Source organism: Sarcophilus harrisii, chromosome 1 (assembly GCF_902635505.1).
Source record: "Sarcophilus harrisii chromosome 1, mSarHar1.11, whole genome shotgun sequence".
Taxonomy (NCBI): Eukaryota; Metazoa; Chordata; class Mammalia; order Dasyuromorphia; family Dasyuridae; genus Sarcophilus; species Sarcophilus harrisii.
This window is the reverse complement of record NC_045426.1, coordinates 628332757-628345825: the sequence shown is the minus strand read 5'-3', so window position 1 is coordinate 628345825 and position 13069 is coordinate 628332757. Positions and strand designations below refer to the sequence as shown.

The 13069-nt window shown below is 34.3% G+C and overlaps 1 pseudogene; it reads right to left on the bottom strand.

Annotated features, from left to right (window-relative positions):
- Positions 1-4808: 4808 nt before the first annotated feature.
- On the bottom strand, positions 4809-5666 carry LOC100930156 (annotated as a pseudogene).
- Positions 5667-13069: the final 7403 nt, after the last annotated feature.

The window sequence follows — 13069 nt, the reverse complement described above, 5'->3', positions numbered from 1 at the left end:
TATTTCATTTTGTTCATGGAGGACTTTCCAGGTTTTTTGTTTGTTTTGTTTCCTTAAGAGTCTCCTGCTTATCATTTCCCAGAGAACAATAATGTTCCAACAGAGAAACTTGCTTCAAAAAAAAAATTTTTTTTTTTTACAATTACTACTGTTAATTGTGTTCCCCCCCCCCCATTTTTCTCATTTCTTTCATGCTGTCTCTCATCAAAAGTGTTTTGCTACTCATCACTCCCCCCACACCCTCCCCACCTCCCGCTCTCCTCTGTTTTATCACCCATCCTTCCTTCCCATATCCTATTCCCTCATATTTTCCTGCAAGGTAACATAGATTTCTATACTCCTTTGGAATATGTATATTATTTCCTCTTTGAGCCAATTTTGATCAGAATTAAGATTCACTCATTCATCCTCTACTCCCTCTCTTCCTTTCCACTGTAAAAGCTTTTTCTTGCCTCTTTTTTTATGGCAAATAATTTTTACCATTACACTCTACCTTTCTCTTTCTCTCAGCACATTCTTTAATTTCATAATTTTTTTACAAAGATATTATCCCTTCATATTCAACTCATACCCATGCCCTCAGTCTATCTATATACTCTAACTACCCTAATGAAGAGAACATTCTAATGAGTTACAAGTATCATCCTCCCATTTAGGAATGTAAACAGATAAATTTTATTAAATCCCTTATCATATCACTTTACTGATTACCTCCTACATCTCCAAAATCCTGTATTTGAAAATCAAATTTTATATACAGTTCTGGTCTTTTCATCATGAATCCTCTGTTTCATTGAATGATCACTTTTTCCACTGAAGGATTATAGTCAGTTTTGCTGAGTAGGTGATTCTTGATTTGCACTTAATTTTTTTTTTTTTTTTTGCCTTTTATAGGAAATTTTATTTAGTTTTTTTCTTTTCTTTTTTTTTAAATTAAAGCTTTTTATTTACAAAACATATGCATGGATAATTTTTCAACATTGACCTTTGCAAAATTTTGTGTTCCCATTTTCCCCTCCTTCCCCCACTTCCTCCCCTAGATGGCAGGTAATGCAATATATGTTAAATATGTAAAATATATATTAAATACAATATATGTATATATATTTATACAGTTATCTTGCTTCACAAGAAAAATCAGATCAAAAAAGAAAAAAAAACTGAGAAAGAAAACCAAATGCAAGCACACAACAGAAAGAGTGAAAATACCATATTGTGGTCCACACTAGTTTCCACAGTCCTCTCTCTGGGTATAGATGACTCTCTTTATCACAAGATTATTGGAACTGATCTGAATCATCTCATTGTTGGAAATAACCACGTCCATAAGTATTCATCATCATATAATCTTGTTATTGCCGTGTATAATGATTTCCTGGTTCTGCTCATTTTACTTAGCATCAATTCATGTAAGTCTCTCCAGACCTCTCTAAAATCATCCTGCAGATAATTTCTTAAAAAACAATAATATTCCATAACATTCATATACCATGATCTATTCAGCCATTCTCCAACTGATGGCATCCGCTCAGTTTCCAGTTTCTTGCCACTACAAAGAGGGCTGCCACAAACTTTTTTGCACATGTGGGTCTCTTTTCCTATCTCTCTGGGATATAAACCTAGTAGAAACACTGCTGGATCAAAGGGTATCTATAGTTTTATAACTTTTTGAGCATAGTCCCAAATTACTCTCCAGAATGGCTGAATCTATTCACAATTCCACCAATAATGTATCAAAGTCCCAGCTTTCCCATATCCCCTCCAACATTCATCATCATCTTTTCCTGTGATCTTAGCCAATGTAGTGGTACCTCCAAGTTGTCTTAATTTACATTTCTCTGATCAATAGTGATTTAGAGCATCTTTTCATATAACTAGAAATGTTTTCAATTTTATATTCATATCCTTTGACAATTTATCAATTGGAGAATGGCTTGAATTCTTATAAATTTGAGTCAATTCTCTATATATTTTAGAAATGAGGCCTTTATAAGAACTCTTAAATGTAAAAATGTTTTCCCAATTTATTGCTTCCCTTTTAATCTTGTTTGCCTGAGTTTTATTTGTACCAAAATTTTTCAACTTAATAAAATCAAAATTATCTATTTGGTGTTCCATTATGATTCCAGTTCTTCTCTGGTCACAAATTCCTTCCTTCACCACAGATCTGAGAGCTAAACTATCCTATGTTCTCAGTATAATGTAATAGCACTTTATGTCTAAATCATGAACATATTTTGACCTTATCTTGGTATATGGTGTTAGGTGTGGGTCAATGTATACTTAATTCTTGATGGAGAACTAATTAAACCAGATCTCTATGTCAATGTGGTATTAAAATGAAAACAAAGCAATATTTTGGATATTTCCTGGTCCCAGAGTAGGGATCCACTAAGTATTAAGTGAATGAAGCTAAATGGTGCTGTGGATAGAGCATCAGGCTTGGAGTTAAGAAGATTTCTCTTCCTGAGTTCAAATAATGCCTCACACACTTATCAGCTGTGTGAACCTGGGTAAGTCATTTAACTCTTTTTACCTCCATTTTCTCATCTGTAAATAAGCTGGAGAAGGAAATGGCAAATACTTCAGCCAGTATCTTTGCCATGAAAACCTCAAAAGGCATCATGAAGGATCAAATACAACAGAACAACAGAAAAACTTATTAGTGAAAAGAATCCTAACAGACTTTGACTACTTGAAAAGTTTTAACATAATTTTCAGTTATTGAGTGAATGAATATAAGAGATAGAATTAAATCAGAATACAGTATTTTAGATAAGGGGTGCAGTAATAAAAGTTTAGTAATTATGTTTCTGAAGAGGAAGATGAAATCACAGAACAATTGACTTTAATCTGCATTATTGCCATGTTCTCCATTATTTGCTTAGGTGTAGACAACCAGCAAAATAATTAAAGAAGCCCTGATTTATAGTTTTTGCTCTTTTCCCAAGAAGTTCACACTCAATTAGCTGCTAGGGAGAAAAACATTTAAGTGAAAATGTCTAAGTGTACTGTCCCTGGAAAACAACATAAATCAAATTCTGCCTAAGTAGGCCATCATCCTTCTGAAAGATAGGTATTACTTCACTATTTGTTATAAAATCATTGCTCTTTCAAAGACTCATAGTTGTTCAACCCTCTCATTTTATAGATGATGAAACTGAGGCAAAAAGAGAGCTATAAATTTATCTAACATTACACAGAAAGCTGATGACCCAACTGTAGTTTGGATCCAGGTATCCTAAAGGAGTATTCTGTTTTGTTTTTGTTTTGTTTGTTTTTCTCATACTAACTACTTACTCATAATTCTCACAGTTTTTCTATATAACTGATCCTTTTCTGCACTTTTGTAGACCCTGACCCTATAGGCTCTGGAGGCCCTGACATTATTATTGCTTTAGGCATGGACCTTTTAAAAGTCCTAGTATCTTCCCAAAATCCTAACCTAATCCACTGGAGGCTCCTTGATTACTTGTGCTAGAGCACAGCTGAGCACCCTGATGATTCAAATTCAATTAAAAGCAGTCAATATGCACATTTTCCACTTAAAAACCTAGTCTTGGAAGAAAGGGAGGGAATCTTTGTGTCTCAGATCAGATAAGCAATCATTTTTCAGTTTTTTTTTTCCCCTACCAGTGTTCAGTTACCTCAAGCTGAGAGTGAAAAGAGAGCAGAGACAGAAATAGATATGAGTCACTGCCAGACAGCATGCCACCAAAAGTTATTATTCCTTGTTATTTTGATCTTAGGAATAAGGGTGAATGTTTTAAGACTTTTTCCTTTTTTGCCCCCAAAATAAGTAGCTCCTCATAGAGAAAGTGAATATCTATAATTTAGAGGCAATGGAAAAATGGATTGAGGACCATCCAAAAGATGGTCACCATAGTAGTAATAGGACAACAGACCATATGAAACATCAAGAGGTAATAGAAGGAACTTGGAAGTTGAAGTCATCGGTGCTTTCTTTGAATTGCTTCTGTGCTTCAGGGGCAGTTCAATAGAGGAATAAAAGTTTTAGGAAAGTAGAATTTAACTCAATAGAGGAAATAATTCCTATAATGGCTACAAGCTGTAAAATACAACAATCTGAAAACTGAAATAAAGGGATATTAAAAGGATAAAATGCATGCTGGGCCCTACAACAGAGGATTATAGAAAGTATTGATTGATTGAAATTTGAAGATACTTCATCCAAAAAGAAGATTTGCAGATAGAATTACTGAAGTTTTTCTATTTCAGGTTGTTATGCTCATCAAGTACTGTTTCTACACAAAATTAGAAGTGAATAAGTTTTAGTTTGTGTGAATATGAGGTTAATAATTAATTAGATTGGTTTTAAAAAAAACAACTAAATGGATGACCTTAGGTGCTAGTGAATCTCTGTCACTGGAAATGTTCAAGTTGTCAGTAGACAATCATTGACCAGAAACATTAAGGGCAATGAAGTCTAGTAAAAACAGCAGTCTCTTATTTTATAAATTGCTGTTTAGCCTTGATGAGTCTATGCTCTAATCTACTCTATTCATAATTCCCTGTGACAAACTGGTAGAAGAAATCAGTCACTGGGGTTTTGCAGATTAGTTAAACCTGGTATTTCCTGTATCTTTCTGCTCCTTCAGGGTTGCCTAGTGGCCCTGGGAACAAATCACAAAAACAAAAAAAAATATAACATCATCCTAATAAGGACTAATAACAACTTACTGTTAGTTGTAAATGACCACAAGTTGATTTTCTAAAATATGAAGGAGGAAAAGTAGAAAGCATTGTTTCTGTCTATTACAACTTCTCTGCACATATTATTTAGTGATCTATTCCACAAGATAAAGGAGTGCTATCTGATAGTGTGCTTTTGTATTTTACTGGATGAAGTAATAAAGAGATTTTTCATACTGCCTCTTGAATTCAGATCTAATTTTTATCTGTCCACCTCACTGCAGGAGACCATATCTTGATCAGGACCTTATTGCTGGTTCCCTTGACCTTCATGGAATCATAAAGTCAGTCATCAAAATACAGGGGCTTCTTCTGAATACACTGGAAGACATTTTGGAAGTCTCCTTTGATACTTTCTTTCTTGATACTTTCTACCATGTCTGAAGCTCTTATTCCTTTCAAATTCTTTCTAGAAGTAGCACATACTACCTGTAGTCATAATACTGATCAGTTAGGGACATTAGATTCCTTCCTATTCACTCCTGTATCATACAATTTCTAAGCATCTTAGATACCCAGCTCATAATAAATCACACAACCATCACCATCAAGTCAATAGATATGCCCAAAATAGTCCTTCTCCAACACTATCTTGTACATTTTTCTATAGACTTTACTAATTTCATAGAGCTCCTGGTTTGTCCATGAGCAGATGATCTCAATGAGGGAATTTTTATTAGTACCCAGGACTTCATGGAGGCTTTCAGTTTCAAAGCATCATACTTAGTAGGTGCTGTTAAAAGATCCAAAATTACTGTCTTCAAGTGGCCAGATAAGGACAATTTCATTGCTTTTGCAAATTCCTTTTTGGTCCTTCTCTGAGAAGTGAAGGCAATGTCCTGCCTTTGTTCACTGCTGCTATTTCTCAAAATGTTGATGATGGTAACTTCATCTGTTCCATTGGTCTTGATGGGCACCTCAATATTTATAGTATCTCTTTCTTTTTTTTGCATGATAAACATATATATATATATATATATATATATATATATTATTTTATTTTTTTAATGATTATAACTTTTTATTGACAGAACCCATGCCTGGGTAATTTTTTACAACATTATCCCTTCACTCACTTCTGTTCTGACTTTTCCCCTCTCTCCCTCCACCCCCTCCCCCAGATGGCAAGCAGTCCTATACATGTTAAATATGTCACAGTATATCCTAGATACAATATATGTGTGCAGAACCGAACAGTTCTCTTTTTGCACAGGAAGAATTGGATGCAGAAGGTAAAAAGAACCTGGGAAGTGTTCTTTCTTTAGATGTAGCTGTTTCTGTCTATTATTGATCAATTGAAACTGAGTTAGATCTTCTCTTTGTCGAAGAAATCCACTTCCATCAGAATACATCCTCATACAGTATCATTGTTGAAATATATAATGATCTCCTGGTTCTGCCCATTTCACTTAATAGCATCTCTTTCAGCATTAAAATTGTTATTAGTTTTGACAGAGCCATGGGGACTTGTAGGTTAGAATGATCACAATCTTGCAAAAATTTCATGAATTCTAGACATCTTGAAAAAAGCTGCATAAAGAACTGGGAGAGGAGGGAGCTAGATGTGCTTCATGTCTATCTAGTTGTCTCTCAAAGAATCATTGTAAATTTTTGCACATTCACTGAGATAGTAAAGGGCAGAGACAAATTTTAAACTGAAGTCCTCTGACTTTGAATCTAATACTCTTCTCACTCTATACAAAGCATCTCCAAACTAATTACCTTATTTTTAAAATGAAGAAACTAATGCCCAGAGAATTTAATTTGTCCAAAAAAATATAGTTAGGGGCATGATCAAAAGTACCTCACTTATTCTAAAATGCTTCTATTTATATACTCCAAAACATAGAGGATAGGTCCATTTTTTTAAAAAATGGATATCCACATTTTTGCTCCCTGAATAGCCATTCCAGATATCCTTTCCAAAATCCACAATTCCACAATAGTGACCTGCATGTGCCTGGAAAGTTTTCTGGCCATCCTAAGCATTTATTTCATTCATTCTTCTATGGCAGTGGTTCTCAAAGTATGGTCCAGATCCTGGGGATCTCTGAAACCCTTTTAGAGGGTCTACAAATTCAAAAATAGTTTTTTATTTCCAATATGGTAAATGCCTATAAATATAATCCAGATAAACAAAAACTCTTTGGAGAGATCCTCAATAATTTTTAATAGGATAAAGATACTGAAAACAAAAGTTTGAGAACCACTGTTCTATGGGAATACTCTCTGACATCCTTCAGTTTTATAGCAGTTGCCTTATTCCCACCTGGGCAACTTTCTGTCCTTCACCTTCTTTCAAGCTTTACACAGCTGACTGATACCCTGGGACCATACCATTCCAAGGCTGAAGTGCTAGCAAGAATTCAGTGCTGAACTTATTCCAAAATATGTAATAGTCTCACCTTGCCATTTCTCCCTATCCCCCCCACCCAAAATGAATGCTTGATAGCCATTATTTGAAACATATTCACTCTGTTTTGTATAATTCTTTTCTCAGTCCCACCACTGCTCCATTCTAAAGCCATATACCCCTTCCATTTTGTTTTCTGGAATGCTTGTTGTTAGTATAAAACTTTCATTTTTGACCTTTTATTTTTTTGTTCCCTGTAACATCTTGCATTCATGAGACCTGGCTCTAATCTAGATGACATAGTTTTCTTTCCTGCCTACCCTTTCTAATACTAGTGGCACTTTTCATCATACTCTGATTCACTGGTATTGGAGGAGAAATATGGATACTCATTTTTCCAAACCTGTCATTTTCGTGCTTTTTCTGAACTACTCTCATTCAGTAATATCTCCTTTGACCATCATTCAGTCCTATTTATTAAGCAATCAGGATTCTGTTGACTGTTTTCTACCAGAATGTTCTGACATCCTACAAGAAATCCAGTGTGCCTGACTCAAACTTTCTCTCTTTAAATTCTAAACTCATACCTTTGATATCCTCCATACACCATAACCTCCCAATTAGTTAACTTATTCATTTTTCCATGACTTTCTTTTCTACCCCACCTCAGATCACATGGGTGATCAAGGATATAGTCACATATTCAAAAATGATCATACCCTTAATCTCCCATGTGCTCAATTTCTATATTTATGAAATCTGTGATTACTTTATGTCACTCCTTTTTGTTGTCATTTTACCTCTCCCTCTTTCTAGCAACTCCTTACTACAAACAAACCCTCAGTTTTTTCTTCTGTTGTGGTGAAATCTCTTCTAATGAACATGTGGAGAATTAGATAAACTCCACACTGTCCTCCTCTTTTAAATATTTTATCTCATTATCAATTTTACAAGATTTTGAGTTGCAAATTTTTCTTCCTCCCTTTCACTACTCCCCTTTTCCTAAAATGGGAGGTTATATAGATCATGCATATCCTATCATGTAAAACCTGATTTGATTTTGTTATATATGTGCTATCAGTAAAACACACTTACATATTAGTCACAATTGTGAAAGACAAATATATCAAAAAGAACAAAAAATATAAAAACAAAGCGTGAAACAAAAGTTTGCCTCAATTTCTAATCAGAGTCCATTAGTTCTTTATCTGATTGTCGATAACATTTGCCTTTGATAGTTCTTTGTGCTTTTCTTGGATCATTGTGTTGGTGAGAAAAGTTGGGTATTAATGGTTGATCATTATACAGTGTTGCTGATGCTATTTTCTTGCTTCTGATACTGCTGACACAATGTTTTCTGGGTTCTGCTAATTTAATTTTCCATTAGTTTGTACAAATCTTTCCCAGTTTTTAAAAATATCTGCCTCTTCATTTTTTTAATATATATATATAATAGCCTTTTGTTTTTCAAAATACATGCAAAGAAAATTTCCAACACATCTTTGCAAAACCATGTATTCCAAATTTTTCTTCCTCTCTCCCCACTTTCCCCCTTCCCTATTCAACAAGTAATCCAATATAGGTTAAACATGCAATTCTTCTAAACATATTTCTACATTTATTATACTGCACAAGAAAAATCAGATCAAAAAGGAAAAACATGAGAGAGGGAAAAAAAAACAAGCAAGCAAATAACAAGCAAAAAATGAAAAAAACTATGTTGTCATCCTCATTCAGTCTCTATAGCCCCTTTCTGGATGCAGATGGCTCTTTCCATCACAAGTCTATTGGAATTGGCCTGAATCACTTCATTATTGAAAAGAGCCACGTCCATTACAATTTATGATCACATGATCTTGTTGCTGTGTACAACGTTCTTTTGGTTCTACTTATTTCATTCACTATCAGTTCATGTAAATCTCTCCAGGTCTTTCTGAAATCATCCCCTGATCATTTCTTATAGAATAATAATATTTCATTACATTCATATACCACAATTTATTCAGCCATTCTCCAGTTGATGGACATCCACTCAGTTTCCAGTTCTTTGCTACCACAAACATTTTTACACATATGAGTCTTTTTTTTCCTTTTTTATGATCTCTTTGGGATACAGACCCAGTAGAGGCACTTCTGGATCAAAAGGTACTCTTTTGGGCATAGTTTCAAATTATTCTCCAGAATGGTTAGACCAGTTCACAACTCCACCAACAATATATTAATGTCCCAGTTTTCCCCACATCTCCAACATTTTTCATTATATTTTTCTGTCATCTTAGCCAGTTTGATAGGTATGAAGTGATATCTCAGAGTTAATTAATTTGCAATTCTCTAATCAATAGAGATGTCTCAGAAAGTCATTAGCTTATGCTTGGTCAGTTCAACCTTCTAAGGTGTCATTTTCCTTAAACTAGTTTTTGCACTTTCTTTTAAGTTGAGTCTCTGCTCCTAGGGTTGAAAAAGTGCTGTCTCAAGCTCCTTGTGCCAGTGGTTGTAGTTCCTGGTTGCTGCCTGGTCCTGCACTGATGTTTCCTGAGGCTCATGAGGAACTCTCATATCTGGCTTTTGGGGGTGAGAAGTAAAGTGAGGGTGGCTGGTGCTTTTTGGGGCTGTAGGGATATGGCAGCTTACCTAGTATTGACATAGATAATAACTATAATAATATAAATATAATAATTTTATAATTTATAAAATAGTTGTGGTGACTAGTGTGTGCTGAAGTGTTTCTGCATTTCCCTGGGATTATTCTGAAGCATGTGGAATCCTGGCCACTGGAGGATACCTACCTGCCCAGATCTTTGCCATAGCCCATGGAGGTCTGGCTTTTGGAGGATGCATCTTTGTTTGGGCACTGTTGAAGCATGAGTAGGTCTTGTAACTGGATGATGATAGCTGTACACTTGGGAGCTATATCAAAGCCTGTAGTGGTTCCTGGAGCTGGGATCTGACAACTCCCCTAGCTACATAAAGTATATGGGGGATCCTAGTGTGGTCCTTCACCTACACCAGCAAACTGGGGCTCAGAATATCCTGCTGCTTTGCTGAGGTGGGTCTTACTACCTGCTCATTGGGAAGCTTCTTATCCTGGACAGTGCCCTTCTTACCTAAATGAGATAGATTCCTCCTGCAAATCCTCCAAGTTTCACTCCATCTCCTTGCTGGCTCCACTACTCTAGGACCTATATTGTAAAGCTATGGTTGCCCAGAATTATACCTATTCATTCTTTACTCCAACAATTTGGCTTCTTGAAATAGAATAAAAAGATTTCTAAGTGAAATTTTGATACTAAGTTTATCTACTGAACACTCTTTTCCCTTTTTTTGCTTTCTCATTACTGTTGATTTTTCCTTTTGCAATGGTAGATAATCCAGTGCTTTAATACTAACCTATTTCCCTCTATGTTCCCTGCCTGTACTAGTAAAATAACATTGACATATATCTTATTACCTTCAGAATCCTCACTCTACAAAATAAATTAGTTGAGAAAGGAGTTAATGATCAACAAAAATAGTTTAATATTTTCTACACTTTGTTAGATTCCATTTGTTTCATCCCAATAAAACATAAATTCCTCAGGAGCAGGGTAAGGTAAACTTAGTAAATGGGATAAGGACTGTTTACTAAGTTTTTTCTCTGTGTCTTGTAGAAGGGAATGACTGCCATAGAGTAAGATCTTAATAAATAATAGTGGCGTATATGAATGAAAGCTTCAACACACTTTAAAATACTAAACAAAGTGGTGGGTAAATATTATATAAAACCATAGAATGTTGTAGCTTAACAAAACCTTAGAACAAAAATGTTAAAGCTTCCAAATCCTGAAGAATTTTAGGAAAAAGACATAGAATGTTAAAGCTGAAAGTGGCCTTAGAACTAAAAGTGACCTCAGATACCATTTAATCAAACCTTTTTATTTTACAGATGGGTAGGAAGGTAATGATATCTAGAAATGGGAAGTAACTTGGTCATGATCACATATGTAGTTAAAGGAAACTTTAATAAGTTTAAAAAGAAGTAGGATGTAATTCTCATAGTCCCTCGTTTTAGAATTTTTTAAAAGGAAATATTGCTGGATAGTCTGTCTTCCCAATTCATCTAAATTTTCCCACTGGCCTTTGTTGTCTATCCAAGTCTATTCATTCACCTTGCTTTACTTTTTTTTCCTCTCCTAATAGAACTTTTCCCATAGGGGATAACAGTCAATGATAATAGGGAGGTGAAGAGGAACAGGTAAAATAAAAGGATGTTTCAACCTTCAAGCATATAATAACAAAACATCAATTTGGAAACTTCATGGGACTAGATGACATGATCTATTTAAGTCTTTGCAAATTAAATGCAAATTTTACCAAGTATGAGGTAGGACTTTAAATAATGAGGCTTTTTTTTTTTTTCTTTCCAGAAAACTTAGCAAGATTTATCCATTTAAATAAGCATTGTCCTAGTACTAATTTGCACCTAGTGCATCTAGTAACCTTGGGATCTTATAAACACGTTTCAGTAATTATATCATTAAAATGGCATAACTTTTTTCTAGTACCTTGAAACATGATCTTTATTACTTCACAAAAGTCCATCTACTACCCCCTTTTTTTCCATACCTGAGTCTTTCTTTAAGACCTAAATAAAAGTTAGCACTTCCCTGAAGTCCCCCATGACTATTCCAGATATCAGTGATTAGTTACATTTCTGACACCTGTTGTAATTAATTTCTGTAACATACAATTTAGTATTTATTCTATGTTGATTTTTCAAAGTATCCTCTGTAAGTGACATCTACACAACTAGATATTATAGCCCTCAAGTCCAGGGAAGCTATTTTATGCACATGGGAACATATTTAGAATCAAAGATTTAGATCTCATTCATACATATTAGTCTAACCTATTCATTCTGCAGATGAAAAAATTGAGCTTTAATAAGACCAAATTATTTGCCTGGGGTCAATACAGCTGATAAATAACAAAATCAAGATTAAATTCACAATCTTTATTCAATTTGTCCTCCTCCCCTCCTTCTACTATCCATAGGGAACTGGGAAAATAGTGGTATATTAAGTGATAACACAGTTGACATGATATTTAAGGATTTATAAGCATTTTACAAAATTATCTCATTAAATCTTTAATAACTATACTAAAAATTAGTTATGCAAATAATCATTTGATACAATGTACAGACAAGAAAAATAAAGCAAAGAAAGATGGATTGACTTGCTCAAAGTTATAAGAACCCACATGAGTTGAGGTTTCTTGTCTCAAAAACCAATGCTTTCTCTTCTAAGAGAAAGTGTTTTTCTCTTTCTAATTAGAGAGTTCAATTCAACCTCACTTTTTAACTTTATCACTATTTCTCTACTGAAATCATGTTAAAAATGACTCTGGGGATATTTGGAGAGGGGAATGGGAAAAAAGAAAATTCATTTTTTACAAAGTAACTTGGCATCTGAAAGCAGTGGGCAATAGATTAAGTCCTCTCAAATAAAAAAGATATTTTTCTGAAGAAATGAAAAGATTTAATAAAAGCTACCAAGAATTATGCATTCTTGGAGAAATGTCTAAATCAATTCTAACATGCAAATCCAACAAAAAAAATTCTATAAATCGGGAAAATAGGTCTCAAAAGAAAAAGACATTTCACAAGTACAGGGTGGGGGAGGCTTGGCTAGGCATCTGTTTGCCTGAAAAAAGATCTGGATGTTGTAGTGGACAGTATACTTAATATGAGTCAGAAGCATGATGTGGCAGTTACAAAAGCAATCTAATTTCCAACTGCATGAAGAAAGAGCTGGTTTCCAAGAAAATTCAGGTGATTTTTACATTTGTAATCTCCTTTTATTGAATTTTATCTGAAAGTATAGATTTTAGTTCTTGGAACTATAATTAAAGCATGCTGTTAAGTTGGAGAGAAATGAGAAGGCAAATAGCATGGTATGTGGGATAGAGTCCATGATACATATCAATAAGTTGCAGGAAATGGAGACTTTTAAACTAAGGAAGAAA